The sequence below is a fragment of the Squalius cephalus genome, assembly GCF_949319135.1.
Source record: "Squalius cephalus genome assembly, chromosome: 16".
Lineage (NCBI taxonomy): Eukaryota > Metazoa > Chordata > Actinopteri > Cypriniformes > Leuciscidae > Squalius > Squalius cephalus.
In genome coordinates, this window is record NC_137137.1 from 4,433,362 (window position 1) to 4,449,764 (window position 16,403).

The window sequence follows — 16,403 nt, forward strand, 5'->3', positions numbered from 1 at the left end:
GAAGAAATATGAGCATGAATTATTCCTTAAATATTATTTTCATGTTTGTTTATCAAACACAGCATGAAGAACCAATTGAAAAAGATTGAATTAGAAACACAAAAGGCAATATTTGACAGACGTCGGGGCTTCTTTAATAATTGCATGGGGTTTTTTTTGTTTTTTTTTCGTATTTTTAATGCACAGGAGAACTTTGCCTGAAAAAATCCAACCTCGTTAATGAATTTGGAGTATTCTAAATGAGAGACTGTGCACAGGAATAATTTATTAAAAATTAATACAGTTAAATTGAATATAAAAATATAAAAATATATAAAATATTTTACAATATTACAGTTTTTACTGTATCTTATTCAAATAAATGCAGACTCTGAGCATAAGAGACTGGTAGAATAAATCATACACCAATGTTCCAGCACTCAGTTCATGTGTCTTGATCGATTGACTTGCTATCATGGTATACATAATGTACTTATACTTAGCCACATCATCTGGTCTCTACAAAATTGATATACATCTTACAATTCCCATGCTGTAAGCAATGGAAATACACTATTTCCATGATAATACTAATACAGAAAAGCACATTTTGGTAACGCTTTATTTTGATGGTCTCTTTCGAACATTCTGTTGACTATAAATAACTTTGCAACTACATGTCAACTAGCAGTCATTAGAGTATTAGTAGACTGTTTGCTTAATATCTGATAACACTTTATTTTGATGCTCCACAAACAGACATTCCACTGACTATATTACCTTTGCAACTACATGTCAACCTATTCTACTAACCCTGCAGTCTAATACTCTACTAACACTCTAAAGAGAGCTAGAAGACATGTAGATGTAACATTACTTATGGTCAACAGAATATGTTAAAGGGACCATCAAAATAAAGTGAAACCCAAATTGTTCTGTTGAATGCTTTCTGGCTAAGTATATGCGTCTCAAAACAGCTCCTGAGTGATCGGAAATCACTATACGTCTCAAATGTGTCTTAGAGGGCAATTTCACTTGGTCTTTTCATGATCTGATAGCTATCCGATCAGTAAAAAAACGAACAAAGTGACTGAGTGTAAAGGCCCTCTTATTTCCCAACTGTTTACTGACAGGCTCATTTCACAGACCAGTTGTGTTCTTTGCGGGTCGCAGCCGAAAGCAACAGCACACCTTTGTCAGAGTGAAACCCTGTTCTAGACCAAACTTTGGAGGTTGAGCTTGTACGCTGTATTCTGGGGTTTGGACTAAACAGAAATGGTGTTTTTTGGTTATACTTTATTTTGATAGTCTACTTTAGACACTATCCCCTGGTTTCACAGACAGGGCTTAAGACTAGTCCTAGACTAAAATGTAAGTCTGAGCTGTTTCCACTGAAATAAACTTGCACTGACTGATCTTAAAAATATATCAGTGCCTTTTTAGTTTTAAGATGCACATCGGTAATGTTTTTTTCTAAGCATGTTTATAAAAATTACTTAAATGTCCTAATTGATCTATGGTCTAATCCTGGCTTAGTCTAAGCCCTGTCTGTGAAACCGGGCCTATAACTATAAGTAATTGTCAACTACATGTCAACTAACTCTTATTAGAATATTAGTAGACAGTTAAGTTAGGGTTAGTGGAATAAGTTGACGTACTTGCAAAGTTTTAGTCAGAGGAATGTCTGTTTGGGGAGCATCAGAATTAAGTGTTAGCAGATATTAAGCAGACAGTCTACTAATACTCTAATGACTGCTACACTGTAAAAAAATATTTTCATGTTTTATCACAACTTTTTTTCTTTTGTCAAATCAACTTAGATAATTAACGTGGTTCAGATAACATAATATTTTGAATTTCTGTTGATTAAACCAATCTCCTTCATTGTATTAACTAAAATTTTTAATTACGATGAACTCAAAATTTTAAGGCAACCAGGTAACTTACTTAAAGGGTTAGTTCACCCAAAAATGAAAATTCTGCCAGTAATTACTCTCCCTCATGTTTTTCCAACCCCTTAAGACTTTCGTTCATCTTAAAATATCTTTTATTAAATCTGAGAGCTGTCTCGCTCCTCCATAGGCTTCTATGGGATCAAAACTTGCCAGCCCAGAAAGTAAGAAAAGACTATGTTTAAAATAGTCCAAGTGACTACAGTGGCTCAACCATAAGTTTATCAAGCAATGAGAATACTTTTTTGTGCGCAAAAAAAACCCCAAAATAACGACTTTATTCAACTATTCATTTTGTTCTGTGTGGGCCTCTCGCTCTGAGTGAGTTCACGTATAGTGTAACAGCGCAGCGCTTCTGGGTTGTACGCACAAAAAGTATTCTCGTCGCTTGATAAACTTAAGGTTGAGCCACTGTAGTCACTTGGACTATATTAAACATTGTCTTTACTAACTTTCTGGGCCGGCAAGTTTCGATCCCATAGATGCCTAGGAGTGAGCCAGCTCTCAGATTTCATCAAATATATCTTAATTTTTGAAAGTTTTACGGGGTTGGAACAACATGAGGTTGAGTAATTACTGACAGAATTTTCATTTTTGGGTGAACTAACCCTTTAAGTCATAGGTCTTTAACCCTGCTCCTGGAGGCCCACTGTCCTGTAGAGTTTCGCTCCAACCCTAATCAAACACCTGAACCAGGCTCAACCAGCTAATCAAGGTCTTCAGGGTTGCTTGAAAATCACAAGCTGAAGCAGGTTGAATATAAACTTTGCAGGGCAGTGGGCCTCCAGGAGCAGGGTTGAAGACCTCTGCTTTAAGTTAAACCAACAATATTTGTTTACAGTGTAGATGACATTTAGTTGCAAAGTTATAGTACAATGTCTACCAAAATAAAGTGTTTACTTTTTTCTTTTTTTTCTTTTTTTTTGTAGATGGATCACAGCAGTTATAACAAGGTCCACAAACAGAGTATCATTATTTGAGTGTGGGACCTGAAATCACACATTCAACAACATGTACTTCTGACTAGACATTGGAAAACATTGATGTGAATGATGCATTCCTTGAGATAAATGTCAGTCTAGTCTGGCTAGAAGTCGGAGGCTTAAGTAACATGACAGATAGCAAGCAAAGCTGACTATATGATGTGGCTGTGAAAGTTGAATTCTCAGTACTGCTATATTTATATATTTATATACTGTATACTGTATATATAGCAGTACTGAGAATACTGTATATACATATATGTGTGTGTGTTTTTAAGCAGAAAGAAACAGATTCCTTGTCCAAATCAAATTAGCTAATCAGATTTTTTTTTAATGGCGATAAATAAAACGCCCACCACTACAGTACAGTGACTGTGAGCGTGAACAGTTCTTTAGCTTTGTGCACATGGAGTAAAGTGCCTTTTATATTTACACTCACTAGTACTTTTCATCAAATAAATCTTAGTGAGTGAGTCACACAAACACTTGGACCAAATCAGCAAAGCAGAAGCGACCATAAATATGCAGCAAAATAATCATCATAAATCCCCTACACTGAAGCTTGCCGGATTTTAATATTACTTGTCTTTTGGCCTGAAACTAAACCAGGCCATTGAAGTGAAAAGTAATCCATTTGGAGGAAAATCTTGCGTTGTGGGTCTTTAAATTGCTTTACCAACAAATCGTCCTTTCCAGCACATCTAAGTGAGATGCCCTCTTCGCCCTTATAAATTACGTTTTCAGTTGGCTTACTTAAAAACAGGATTAAGACTGACACACATTCTTCTGGGTTAAGCTTGCTGTAATCTCTTCTGATTAGATAGAAAAGACTGCCATGTCCAAACTTCTTGAATATCTCGTGAGGAAAACCAATTCACTGGCGTTCTGCTCGTGCCACTGCACAGCTCGAATTAGACTTATTACACAGCCCATTTCTTCTACTGTACGCTTCAACCTACCCAATATGGACTCAATAGGAATTCTGAATGTCCCATTTAATAATTAAAGGATGTGGCACAAAAGACGAACTGAAATAAATACAGTAATAAATGAATGGAGTGAATATCTAAGCAGTGTCATCTTGTAAAAAAATAAATAAAAGCGTAATACAAGTATAAATTATTATTGAAATTAATAATTTAGCATTAAAAAAACAATATGTTTAAGTAAATGCAGGATTAAATGTTTTAATGTTTTTTCAGCAAATTTGGGCATGTTCTGAGAAACGTAATCTCATTCGGATATTGTCTGTTGGATATGATTGTAGTATTTATATATATATATATATATATATATATATATATATATATATATATATATATATATATATATATATACATATATATACATATATATACATACATATATATATACATATATATACATATATACATACATATATATACATATATATATATATATATATATACATATACATACATATATATATATATATATATATATATATATATATATATATATACACACACACACACACACACACACACACACACACACAGACATACAAACATATACACATTATATATACACGTTTTTGAAAGCAATTAATACTTTTATTCAGCAAGGACACATTAAATTGAAAACAAAAGCGACAGTAAAGAAAATTATAAGGTTACAAAAGATTTCTTTCAAATAAATGCTGTTCTTTTGAACGTTATACTCAAAGAATCCTAAAGGAAAAGTTATGTTTTCAACAGAAATTTTAAACAGCACAATTGTTTTAAACATTGGTGATGATGGTGATAATAATAAGAAGAAATGTTTCTTGAGAATGAAATCAGCATATTAGACTAATTTCTATAGGATCATGTGACACTGAAGACTGAAGTAATGATGCTGAAAATTCAGCTTTGATTACAGGAATAAATTACATTTTAAAATATATTCAAATTCAAAATACCTGTTTTAATTTAATATTTCACAATATTGCTGTTTTTTTCTATATTTCTTAATTAAATGCAGCCATGGGGGACTAAAAATCTCACTAATCTCAAACTTTTGAATGGTGTGTATATGAAGAGTTCAGATGCAAAAGCCTCTAAGTGCCATCTGAAATTTTCTTCTAGAATGATAATTTTTATCAGGCTTGTATATTTAAGTTCAGTAATTTCACTTAAATGGCAATGAAAATTACCTATGAAATGTCATTTAAGTGAAATTACTGAACTTATATATACGAGCTTGAAAAAAATGATCATTCTAGAAGAAAATTTCAAATGGCACTTAGAGGCTTTTGCATCTTCTGGATTTAGTCTTTCTCAGTTTTTTCTGTTTCTTCATGTAATCACAGACGGACTCGATGATGGTGAGATCAGATCATACCGGCTGTTGTCAGACTCCTTGCGCATACACAAATCTCACTGGATTATTACAATTAATGGCAAAAAGAATGTTTGGAAATGTAAACTGATATTTCCTACTGACACACACACACACTGACACAAACCATTTTTTTTGTGGGGGGGGGGGGGGGGGGGGATATTAACATGCCTAAGACTTTTGCACAGTACTGTATATATACCATATGCCAATAGAGAACTGTGAATCAACACAGAGATGAAATCAGTGATCTACACTGTTGGTCTGATTATGCAGATGAGAAGCAGGAATCTTCTCAGTATTCAGAAAGCTCATCGGCAGGTCACCAGCGAGCTGTCACCACTTCCATACTGGGCCCTCAGTAGAGCGTTCCCTTGAAATGTTTTCAAACTGACTGTCAAACAGTACAGCTATTCTCATCAATCTAGACAGCCAAGCACAACACCGAAAATGCTTGTCACCGAGGAAGTGTGGAGGGGGGACGTTATATCGTTGTAAAGGAAATGGAACATTTGTAAAAGGAAAGACGGGGGAATCAGTGATGCTCATGAATTTTGATCTGTGAAGAAATTAGAACAGCACTTTATGGTATTTTTGTAATGCATGCAAGCATTACTGAAGAATACAGCATAGTTTAAGATGTATTCACACATACAGCCATTTGCGTACATTTAAGAGTGTTTTTCTGTTTAGATGTCATGTATCAACAGGACCCATTGACGAAATGCCATCAAATCAGCTCTGTCAATTATCAGACTTTAGAAGATACATTTCTGGAAAAGTTTTAAAGCTGTAAGGTTAACCCTCCCAGACTGTGCACTGTAAAAATGAATACGCTATATCTAATCAATAAAATTGTGGCAACAGATTACAAGCAATATTATTAATTAAATTTAACAAATTAGAATTGAGTAATAATTAATCAAATTAATTCCTTAAAAGTAAACCATTTAAAATGAGTAAAATTTACAACAATTTAAAAAATAATAATAATAATTTTATTGCCAACATTGAAGACACCTGATATTAACAAGCAGAATCACTGAAGGAGAAAACCGTAATTTTAAGCCACCATTATGGTGATCAGTGTGTGTTTTAGTTGGGCTCTCTTAAATCGTTTACTTTAGATTTTGTTTGGCTGCAGTATCCTGAGTTATAACAGCCAGATGAACAACGAGAAAAGGTGATCTGATGGTGTTGGTTGTGTTTTAACATAATCATTATTTCACAATCATTTAACCTGAATCACTGAACTCATATAGAGCCCAAATTCTGAGTTAGGTTTACTTTATTAATTATAGCAGCTCTGTCCTTGTACAGCATAACATTTTTAGCCTTTTCAATGAAATCCATATGATCAAATCCATTTAAAAAAAAACTTCAAAAAAAGTTTTTATGTAGGCACACACAGACATCAAGAATTAGCGTATGAACCTCAACAATGGTGACAAACAGATCACCTCTGATCATAAGCTCATTATTTATTCATGCAGCAATGTATGATGGGAGCCATGAATGAGTTTTGATTGGTGGCACCCAGAATGCACTGCAATTGTCACCATTGGGTGACACCAAGCGGAGTATCTACGGGACAAGCCGGATTCCACAATATCTTTATGTACACAAAAATCTTTTTCATTGAAATCCTTTTACTTTTAATATTTGGACAGTTTGTGTGCTGCTGCGTGTGTGTGCGCCCTGGGTGTGCAATAAGCAGAGTGTTCGCGTGTTGTGGACCGCATATAGGCTCATATTACAAACGCGCTCTTTAAATAACCAAAAAATACTGCGCCATTGACTTTAGACCAGGTTTCAGTTGGTCAATGGCACGGTCTATTTCAGTTGCCTCAAAATAGCAACAATGCGCCAACAACGCGCCTGAACACACCTCGTTTTCAGACCAGCACGCCCATGGGTGAACAAATGGGCGAAGAAACATTTGCCATTTAAACAACGTAGCGCAGGACATGAAAATGATAATTGTGTTAAGCTGAAACTAGCAAAAAACACTTGTCGCACCTGACGCTGCATTGCACCAGGTGTAGGATAGGGCCCAAACACTTAAAATCAGACACCCTGCTCTCCACTATAAACAATTTTTCTGTATTATTACCTCCATTTTTTCCTCCTCATAATGATTCACGTTCAAAGAAGACTCTTGATAAATTGATATCCCCAATTTTAATCACCAATATTAAATGGCTAAACAGAGGCCAAAGCAACATAAGCAAGTGTAATCCGAAACAGCTGCAGGCTGTTAGAGCTACTTTTCTGCAAAGCTCAATTCCTCGGAGCTGGTCCAGAAACAGTAAATCAGCTTTATGAAACAGGCACCTGTGCTGGACAAATATGATAAGTGCGGCGCCGGCCGTGGACATTGGCTGAACGGCACTGTGGGGATTAAAACTGTTCACAGGAGAACCTTCAGGGGAGCCAAACACAAGTGGCTGTTTCTTTGACAATGAACCCTCTTCAAAAGCAGGAGAAGACTAATGATTCTCTTCTGGAGAGTCTTTTAAAAATATGTCTGCTTATGTTCTAGTGCTATTCTAATTCTGTGAATTACGTCCTAGAGAAAATGGCATTTGCAATTGCAAATTACAATGTCATCACCAGCCAAGATGTGTTGAACGATCTCTACAAAACGAGAATCTAATTCATTTTGAATTGAGCTTATATAGAAAAACTCATGCAAAAGTCAAGATCTTTTAAAGTTTTCGAATTGTGCAAGTTATTATCTTCATTTTCTGTACATCTTTTTGTCTTATGCATCTAAATATTCAGCCTGCAGAAGTATCAGATATTTTGATAAAAGTATTTTTTCTTTCATAAAACTACACATTTAAAATTAATTTGAAGAAAAAATATCCAGGGAAAAGCAACAAAAATGTCTCAGAATGATTTATTCAGTACTTCAAATATCCAAGTTACTGAGATTCTGTCCCATTTTAAATATTACTTTATATATTATATTATATTATATTATATTATATTATATTATATTATATTATATTATATTATATTATATTATATTATATTATGAGAAGAAATTGTGCCCAACAATAAATATAAATGTATTATATTATCAACAATATAGCGTGTTAATTGCACAATACAATACATTATATAATTTATATAATAAATATAATATAATATAATATAATATAATATAATATAATATAATATAATATAATATAATATAATATAATATATGAGAAGAAATTGTGCCCACCCTTGAATATATGTGTTATATTAACAAGATTACATATTAACATAACGTAACGTAATGTTGTAACAATATATAACATAACATAATATTTAAAAGGTATAGGCACAATCTGAATTCTCAAATACAATAGGTGAACATATACTTCTGGTTTCACAGACAAGACTTAGATTAAGCCAGGATAGGCTTTAGTTCAGTGTGGACAGTTAAGTAGCTTTTATAAACGTGCCTTAGAAAAACTACATTACTGGTGTGCATCTTGAGACAAAACAATGACATATTTTAAGATATGTTTAAGATATTGCTTTCTGTTAAAACAGCTCAAACATGCATTTTAGACTAGACTAATGCCTCATCTGAAACCGGGTGATAGTATAATTTCTGCACGGTTTCAAACAAAAAGTCATTATTCTGAACACCCCTCATGTGTATGGCCCATCTCCATCGGCTCATTGAGAAGGACATCCTTCCCTTACAAGACAAATATGAACCTGTATTCATCGTTCTCGGCACCAATCAAACCTCAACATCCTTTCCTGGCGAGTCTTGAGACGCTTTCAACCTCCCTGCAGACTGGAACCGGTCATTTATTTATTTTCACCCCTGTTCTGTTGTTTACCAGTAAATTGGACATCTGTCAAGGTGGTGGGTTTGCCACCGCTCTGGTGTCATTTGTGAGCCCTTTGTTGCCAAATCAACTAAGATAGATGGGGTTATCAGTCGAGCCCTGGATGCAGATCAAATCCAGTCCTGTTTGGCTGCTGTTCCTCATTTTGCAAGCGAGGACAATTACTATACGATGAAGGACACCAGCACTGACTTTCACAGAGGCCAGCATCTTCAAGCAGATCTAGTTAATCTGAAGTCGCTGAGTATTTGTGTATGTGCAAAGAGATAAAAGTACAATATTTCCCTAAAATCTCTCATACATCTTATGTTTCCATGTGAAAAAGAAAGCCTCCGGCTAAAATGATGAAATTTGAACCAGAGCATCAAAAATCTTTTGGTTGCATTTATCATAATCATACAGATGCCATCAACACACATTAAGACCGTAACCAGTGTTCACTTACTCAGAAAACAGTTCAGGTGCAACAGTTCCCATTGCGAGATTTTAGACCGTACGTTATCGACCACCGCCTACATACTGCCTTCTAGAAAAGCATCCTCCGAAATGGAATTTGTGACTGATTTTTTACTTTTTTGACTCACTACTGATTTTAATACAACCAAGCTTGTTGAGCTTGTTGCAATGCATTCTGGGATTGCGCACTCTGGGAATGATAAAAAGGCTACCTTTGAGTTTGGCAAGGCATCTTAGAGGAGCATAATTCATTTTAAAATTATCTTTTGGAGCAGGCTTGGTGGCATGAGCGTCTGTGAGGTCTTAAAATGCTGCCTGTGGAGGAAACTCACCAGGTTTGGAACAGAATGCTGGTCAAAAGTCAGTTTTTATATACTAATGATTTCTGTACTCGGCTTGTGTCCTCATTATAAGAAGTCATGCATGGATCAGTTATAAAAAAAGAAAAGTAACTTTCATCATTTGTTTCAAAATTATAAAGATTTCTATATGCTGAAAATTCAGCTTTGCCATCACAGCAATAAATTACATTCTAAAATATTCAAAGAGAAAACAGGTTTTAAATTGTAATAATATTTCACAATATTACTGTTTTTACTACATTTTTGATAAAAAAAAAAAACCCACAGACTTAGTGATCTTAAGAGACTTATTTCTTGGTTTTCTTTCCTTAAAAACAAGTTGATAAACCAGTAAGATACAATGCGCAAATTTGTTCAATATTCTCACTTGTTGCAAAGCATGTTTATAGGGAAGATTACATTTTTTCAGGCTGTAAGAATACCAAGACAACAAAAACATTAAAATCGCAATGATAAAACCTGAGAGTTAGAGAATAAAGCTAGAGAAAGAGAGAAAGTGTAGCATCAGAGAAGCCACATGGAATAAAGAACCAATGGCCCAGAAAAGACAGAACAATGTCATTGAAAACTTGAGTCTTCAACCCAGTTGCCCAGAAAGGAATTCAAGTTCAAGTGCGAACAATCACCAGATTAATCTACGACTCAACAGACATGTTTAGTCTGTGAAAACAAGCGCCAACCAGTGGCAACAGGAAGTTCTGGCAGATCATCTTATATAACTTGGGAAGTCCCATTGACCGGCTATAACTTGGAACCGGAGTTACAGCTAGTCAAAATTTCCATTTTTGGAGGGCTATAACTGGAGTCAAGCCACAACGGGGCTCGAGACTCCGTGGATAGGAAGGAGCCTTATGCTGAGTTCACACTGAACGAATTTAGGTCTGATTTCCGCTCGCCGACAGGTTTTGGGAGATCGCCAACAAATGCCCGAAATCATAGGCAAATCGGTGCTCGTTCACGTGAGTGACAATCACACAGTGTGAATTATCAAAGACTCAATCTGAGAGAATCACAGACGAATCAAAATCGTGCTGTGTGAATGTGTTCTGACTGAAAACTACATCGATGATCTACAGCCAATGAGAGAGCAAGATACAGGACAGCGGGATGTTCGGGGAGAAGTTATAGACTAGAATATCAGTATTTTAAGAGATATATTTACAGTTATATCAAACAGAAACAAAGCATAAACATTTGCTTGACCGGCAGCAACAGCAGCACATTGCCAAATGATTTATTTACCCCCAACTCTCTTTGCAGAACACACAATCCTTGCTCTCGTCTCCCCAACCATTCCCTCCTGCATAAGCTGTTTTTCTTTTTCTCATTTTCGCTGCAAATCAACGCAGACAATTTGGATCTCAATCTTCTTTCAGGCTATCATTTTTAATAACAATTTCAGTCTTGTGATCACATGTGATCTTGCGTTATTTCCTTATCACTTATCGCGTATATGTTTGGTTGTGAATCGTAGTTTGCAGACCAGACAGAAGTTGTTGGCGATTCTTTCTTTTGCAAAGTCATGCAGTGTAAAAACTGTCGCCGATCCCTCATGCAGTGTGAACACACCAGCAACTGAATGCTACCCGAGATAGTCACACAGTGTGAAAAGAACAGTGACACGACTACTTTGAAAATCATGCAGTGTAAACTCTGCATCAGGAACCTCTCAGCCCCCGGAGTCTGGAGTCCCGAGAAGGCTCGGTTCCGGAGTTTCAGCCAGTCAAAGCTACACAGGAATTGGCCATATCTCAGGCCGAGGGCTAGGGACTTTGGGGCACACGGATCCGACAAAACCTGACGAAGTGCAGTGTGAATTGGCCTTAAAGTGATAGTTCACCCTTAAGTTGTTTCAAATGAGTTCCTTTCTTCTGTTGAACACAAAGGAAGATGTTTTAAAGAAGGTTAGTAATCAAACAGTTGACGGTAGCATTGACTTCCATAGTAGGAAGAAAATACTATGGAAGTCAATGACTACCGTCAAGTGTCTGGTTACCAACATTCTTTAAAATATCTTCTTTTTGTGTACAACAGAAAAAGAAACTCACAAATGTTTGGAACAACATGAGAGTGAGTAAACGATTGTGAACTATCCCTTTAACTCTGCAAGCTCTGGCTATATGACCAGCCTGGCTATATAGTTTCAGAAATTGAGATCAACAACAGTCGTTTGCGGGAGACTCTATGTGACATAAGCTCCTTAACAAACAAGCTCACACTGCAACATTCGCACAAATCCAGGTGTGTTCTGCGAGGCGTCACTTCTTCATTAGCCTTCTTCACTTTAATGAACGCCTACGGTTTTTTGACTATTCTGACTCAGACTTTCAGAGACCCCAAAGGCCAAATTACCATCGTACAGTCACAGCATGATCAAGCGAATTCCCTGCCGATCGATGCAGCATAATTACATGTCATCTCTCATTCTACAGAATTAGCTCCGTCGGCTGATGTCCCCTCTTTCTGTCTGCCTCTTTCTCATCACACATTGTTCTGCAGAAGAAGAACATCAAGGTTTGATCAGGTCCGATGCGGGTGCATCAGCACTACAGCAAACCTACTAATAGGCATCCTGCCGAGCTGTCATTGCATCCATCTACGAATGGCAAAGATAAATTACTCTGCTTATTAAGAAACTCACACTGCAGACAAAAATGGAGCAGCTACAATTCCATAAGGCTTATCCCTGCACAAAAGGCACATCAAACAGAGCATAGATACAATTCTAATGGTCAAATCATGTGGACTGTACTGACAAAGCACACCTAAGGTGATTGCGCCATTGCCAATCTTTGTTTCCACTTCTCGTTTTAAAAGTCCAATTCAAGATTTCATTACTCAGAAGAGTGGCCTTCCGACCAGCCGGGGAATTTCAGAAGTAAACCACAGAGCAACCGTCTCCGCTTCAGTACCAAAGGTGCAAATAAACAAAAGCACAGCCACTCCGTGAAATCAATCAGGGGAGCCAACAGGTGGCGGCAATCCAATCCAAAATTTGCATTCAATGGCACAATGAGGAACATAACCTCGGCTTTGCTTTCTAAAGACTCCATTAGCATTTGAGTGAAAGCAGTCATGGGATGACAAGCACAGCATTTCCCCATGTGTTTTACCTTATGTGACCTCAATAATTCAAGTTTAAACACATTCACGCTGACGGAATCACACTCAAATGGGAGGTGGTAGCAAATTTAAATGTCTTTTATCAGTGTTTTACTTCAAAAGAAATGAGTAGTACTGTAAAATACTATCAAGCTCTTTTATTGTACAATTAACCTTTATGTTTTGGAGGAAATCCTGTGAAGTCACATAGCAAATCATTTAAAAACAGATCTTGAAAAAAAACGTTCCACGAATGAATGTTTTGAGAATATTATAATAATTAACGACAGGCCATTTAATTATTATAATGCACACCTGCTTAAGTGTAGTGGCCACATTGATCATTTACAATGCTGTTCAGCCAATAAGAATCAAGAACTATTATTCTATTAGTTACTGCAAGAATGTTAGCCAAATGTAACAGAAAACCTTGCTAGAATATTAGCCAAAGTTTTGATAAAGTTCCCTGTTTGCTGTGGTATTGCAGGAAAGTCGAGTACATAATATATTTTAATATTTTGAATTTATTATATTTACAATTTATTCATTCAAAACTGAAGCGCTTGAGTGTGATGTGATCGCAAGGTCTGAAGTAAAGTCATACCATGCCGAGATCACACGACTGGCTAAATACTACAGATTACACACCTATAATCATACACTATCATCTGAAGAATCAGTTATTCACAGGGGTAAGATGCCTGTGAATGCATTGATAACCATAAATATGTTTGTGTGACACTGCATCCACACCAGTAGGTGTCAGCAGGGTCCAAAATTAACACTTACCAAAGCACCAAATGCAAGTAAAAACTGCCTTTGACCAGAAAAAAAAAACTGTTAGTTGGTAACTGCAACACATTGCATTATTAATCAAATTGAAATGCTTGCCTGACCCTCGCTAAATGTTAAACCAAACTAGAACTGTCATGACCCATGCATCTTCCCCCATCATACGTTTATCGAGGACATCATTTCTTTCCTCCAGAACTCCATTTGGCGGCACATTGAGTATTTCTCACATTAAACCACTAGAACAAAAATAAACAGAACAAAAACAAAGTGTCATTATGTTGTTTATGGCAGGTGCAGCTTCATCAAAAGATGGAGACCGTCTCATTTCATATATGATGCTGCAAAAGACATTATCCTACGCTCCATGCCACAAACACGACGAACGGCTTGAAATCATTTTGTCACAAGGTAAAATATTTTCTACTTAACATAATAATACAAAATACAGTCTCATGGCCAGTAAGCATTATTTATTGATGGTATATTTTCTCGATTCACTTGCCATTGCTTGGTATAAAATAAATTATAGAGTGTTTGTATAAATCCAAAGACCATCAATGAAAATGTATCTTGCACCATAGACCTCTATAAAATATGTAATGTAATGTAATGTTCTTCAACCAAACGAAAATGAACGTATAAAAAAATGATAAAATATCTATAAATTTAACAGGTGGAATCTAGTGCTTCTAGAAATACTCCATATGTTGTTTATATGATAATATATTTTGGAGTCAAACTGGGTCAAGTGTCTCCAGATGACTCATGAACTGAAGATTTTCTGACATTAGTCACCACTGTGGCAATCAGAAATGACTGAAAATACTGTACCGTTTTTAAAGTGACAGCTTGACGTACGGTTGCTCTTTAAAGTCAGATGTTAGATCAAGTCGTGCACACAACAAAACAAAACCACAGAGTTATTTTCAAAGCATCTCATCATATAGAAAAAAGCAAAGTATGGTCACGTCCTCTCATCTGGTGTCAATGTTTTCTCACTACTAATGGACTGAGTTCACTGGATGAACTGCTTCATTGAAAACCACAAGATGCTTTCTTTGTTCTTGATAAGAAGAGATAAGGATTTGTAAGGCTCATATCTCAAGGTCTTCAGGGAAAACTACATTGAAAGGTCTTAAATTCCTAATCGGCACCAATTATCAGCGGCCGCTATCTCAACGATTAGGCTGTCGGCCTTGAAGCAAAGCCTGCGAGAATCGAGACGAGGAGAACATTGCTTTTGTGTTAGCAAAGAGTCAGACTGAACCTCAAACACAAAACTTTGGTCATGTACACCATTGAATTCGTTAGGCTAAATCCTTTATATTAGGCTACTGTACGTATTAATCATTTCATTGTATTTAAAGGGGCTATGTGTGGAATTGTTATTAGCGATTAGTGAACTGCAGTCAGCAACATAAGAGACTGAGTGAGAAAACGACAGTTAAGAAAACATCTGATCATAGCGATGTGGATATAATTGCACCAGCTACTTCATCAGCATTTTGTCGACAGATGAGGTCATTAAAATTACACTAACAACATGCTAATTCATGTTAACAACATGCTAGCAACATGCTAATTCATGCTAGCAAAATGTTAAATCATCAGTCGGTCTAATATTTTTATCTATCATTCTATCTTACATTTTTATCTATCTATCTAATATTTATTACAATCTATCGATCTGTCTATCTTATATTTTTATCTATCTATCTAACTACTCAACTAAAACTTAGACTGAAAACCTTCAAACTGCAAGCTTTTAAAACCACTTCAAACTTCAAAACTACTAGTTACACAAAGAAAAATCTTGTAAAACAAAGTCCTGTAAGAAGGAAAATTCAATTCAGATTCATACTCATGAACGAGACCCGCTTCCTCAGTTCTGACTTGTATACACACTCACACTCACCTTGTGTTTTTGTCCTCAGAGGCTCAGCGATGTTGCCAGGGTGATCATATCAGCATTTCCAAGGTTCTGTGTGTAGCTGTGGGAGTTTGAGGTGGCATTGATGATCAAAAGAGCTCTTGACTGACAGAAGACTTCATCTGAGACTCTGTACGCACATCCATCGCCTACAGTGACAGCAAAGATTGATTCTCCTTGTATTGTACATGTTTGGTAGTGATGATTAGTGTGAGTAATGCGAGCAAACAAGCCGATTCCCCTCTGAAACAACAGTATTTAGGTTTTTACACCAGCCTAAAGTTGCATTTCCAAAATAAACGCTATACTTTAACCAACACATTGGCCTTTTGAGCTTAATACAAAATCCATGTGAATAAAATGTATTCTAAAAAATCATCTTGACACAAAAAAAAAGCTTATTTGTCATGCAATATGCAACAAGACACACTTCAGTGCAGTGGTTCTCATTCGGTTTTGCATTTTGTATTAGGACAGTGCCAGCACAGTGTCAAAAATTGTTTATCGAATGTAAAGAAAATTATCATTAAACCAAACATGAAATGCATTAATATTACCCTGAATTGTACAGGCCAAACAAAATGAAAAATGACTCACATGGCCAGGCTGAGTAAAAAAGAAAACCCATAAACAACAAGTGTGATGTATCA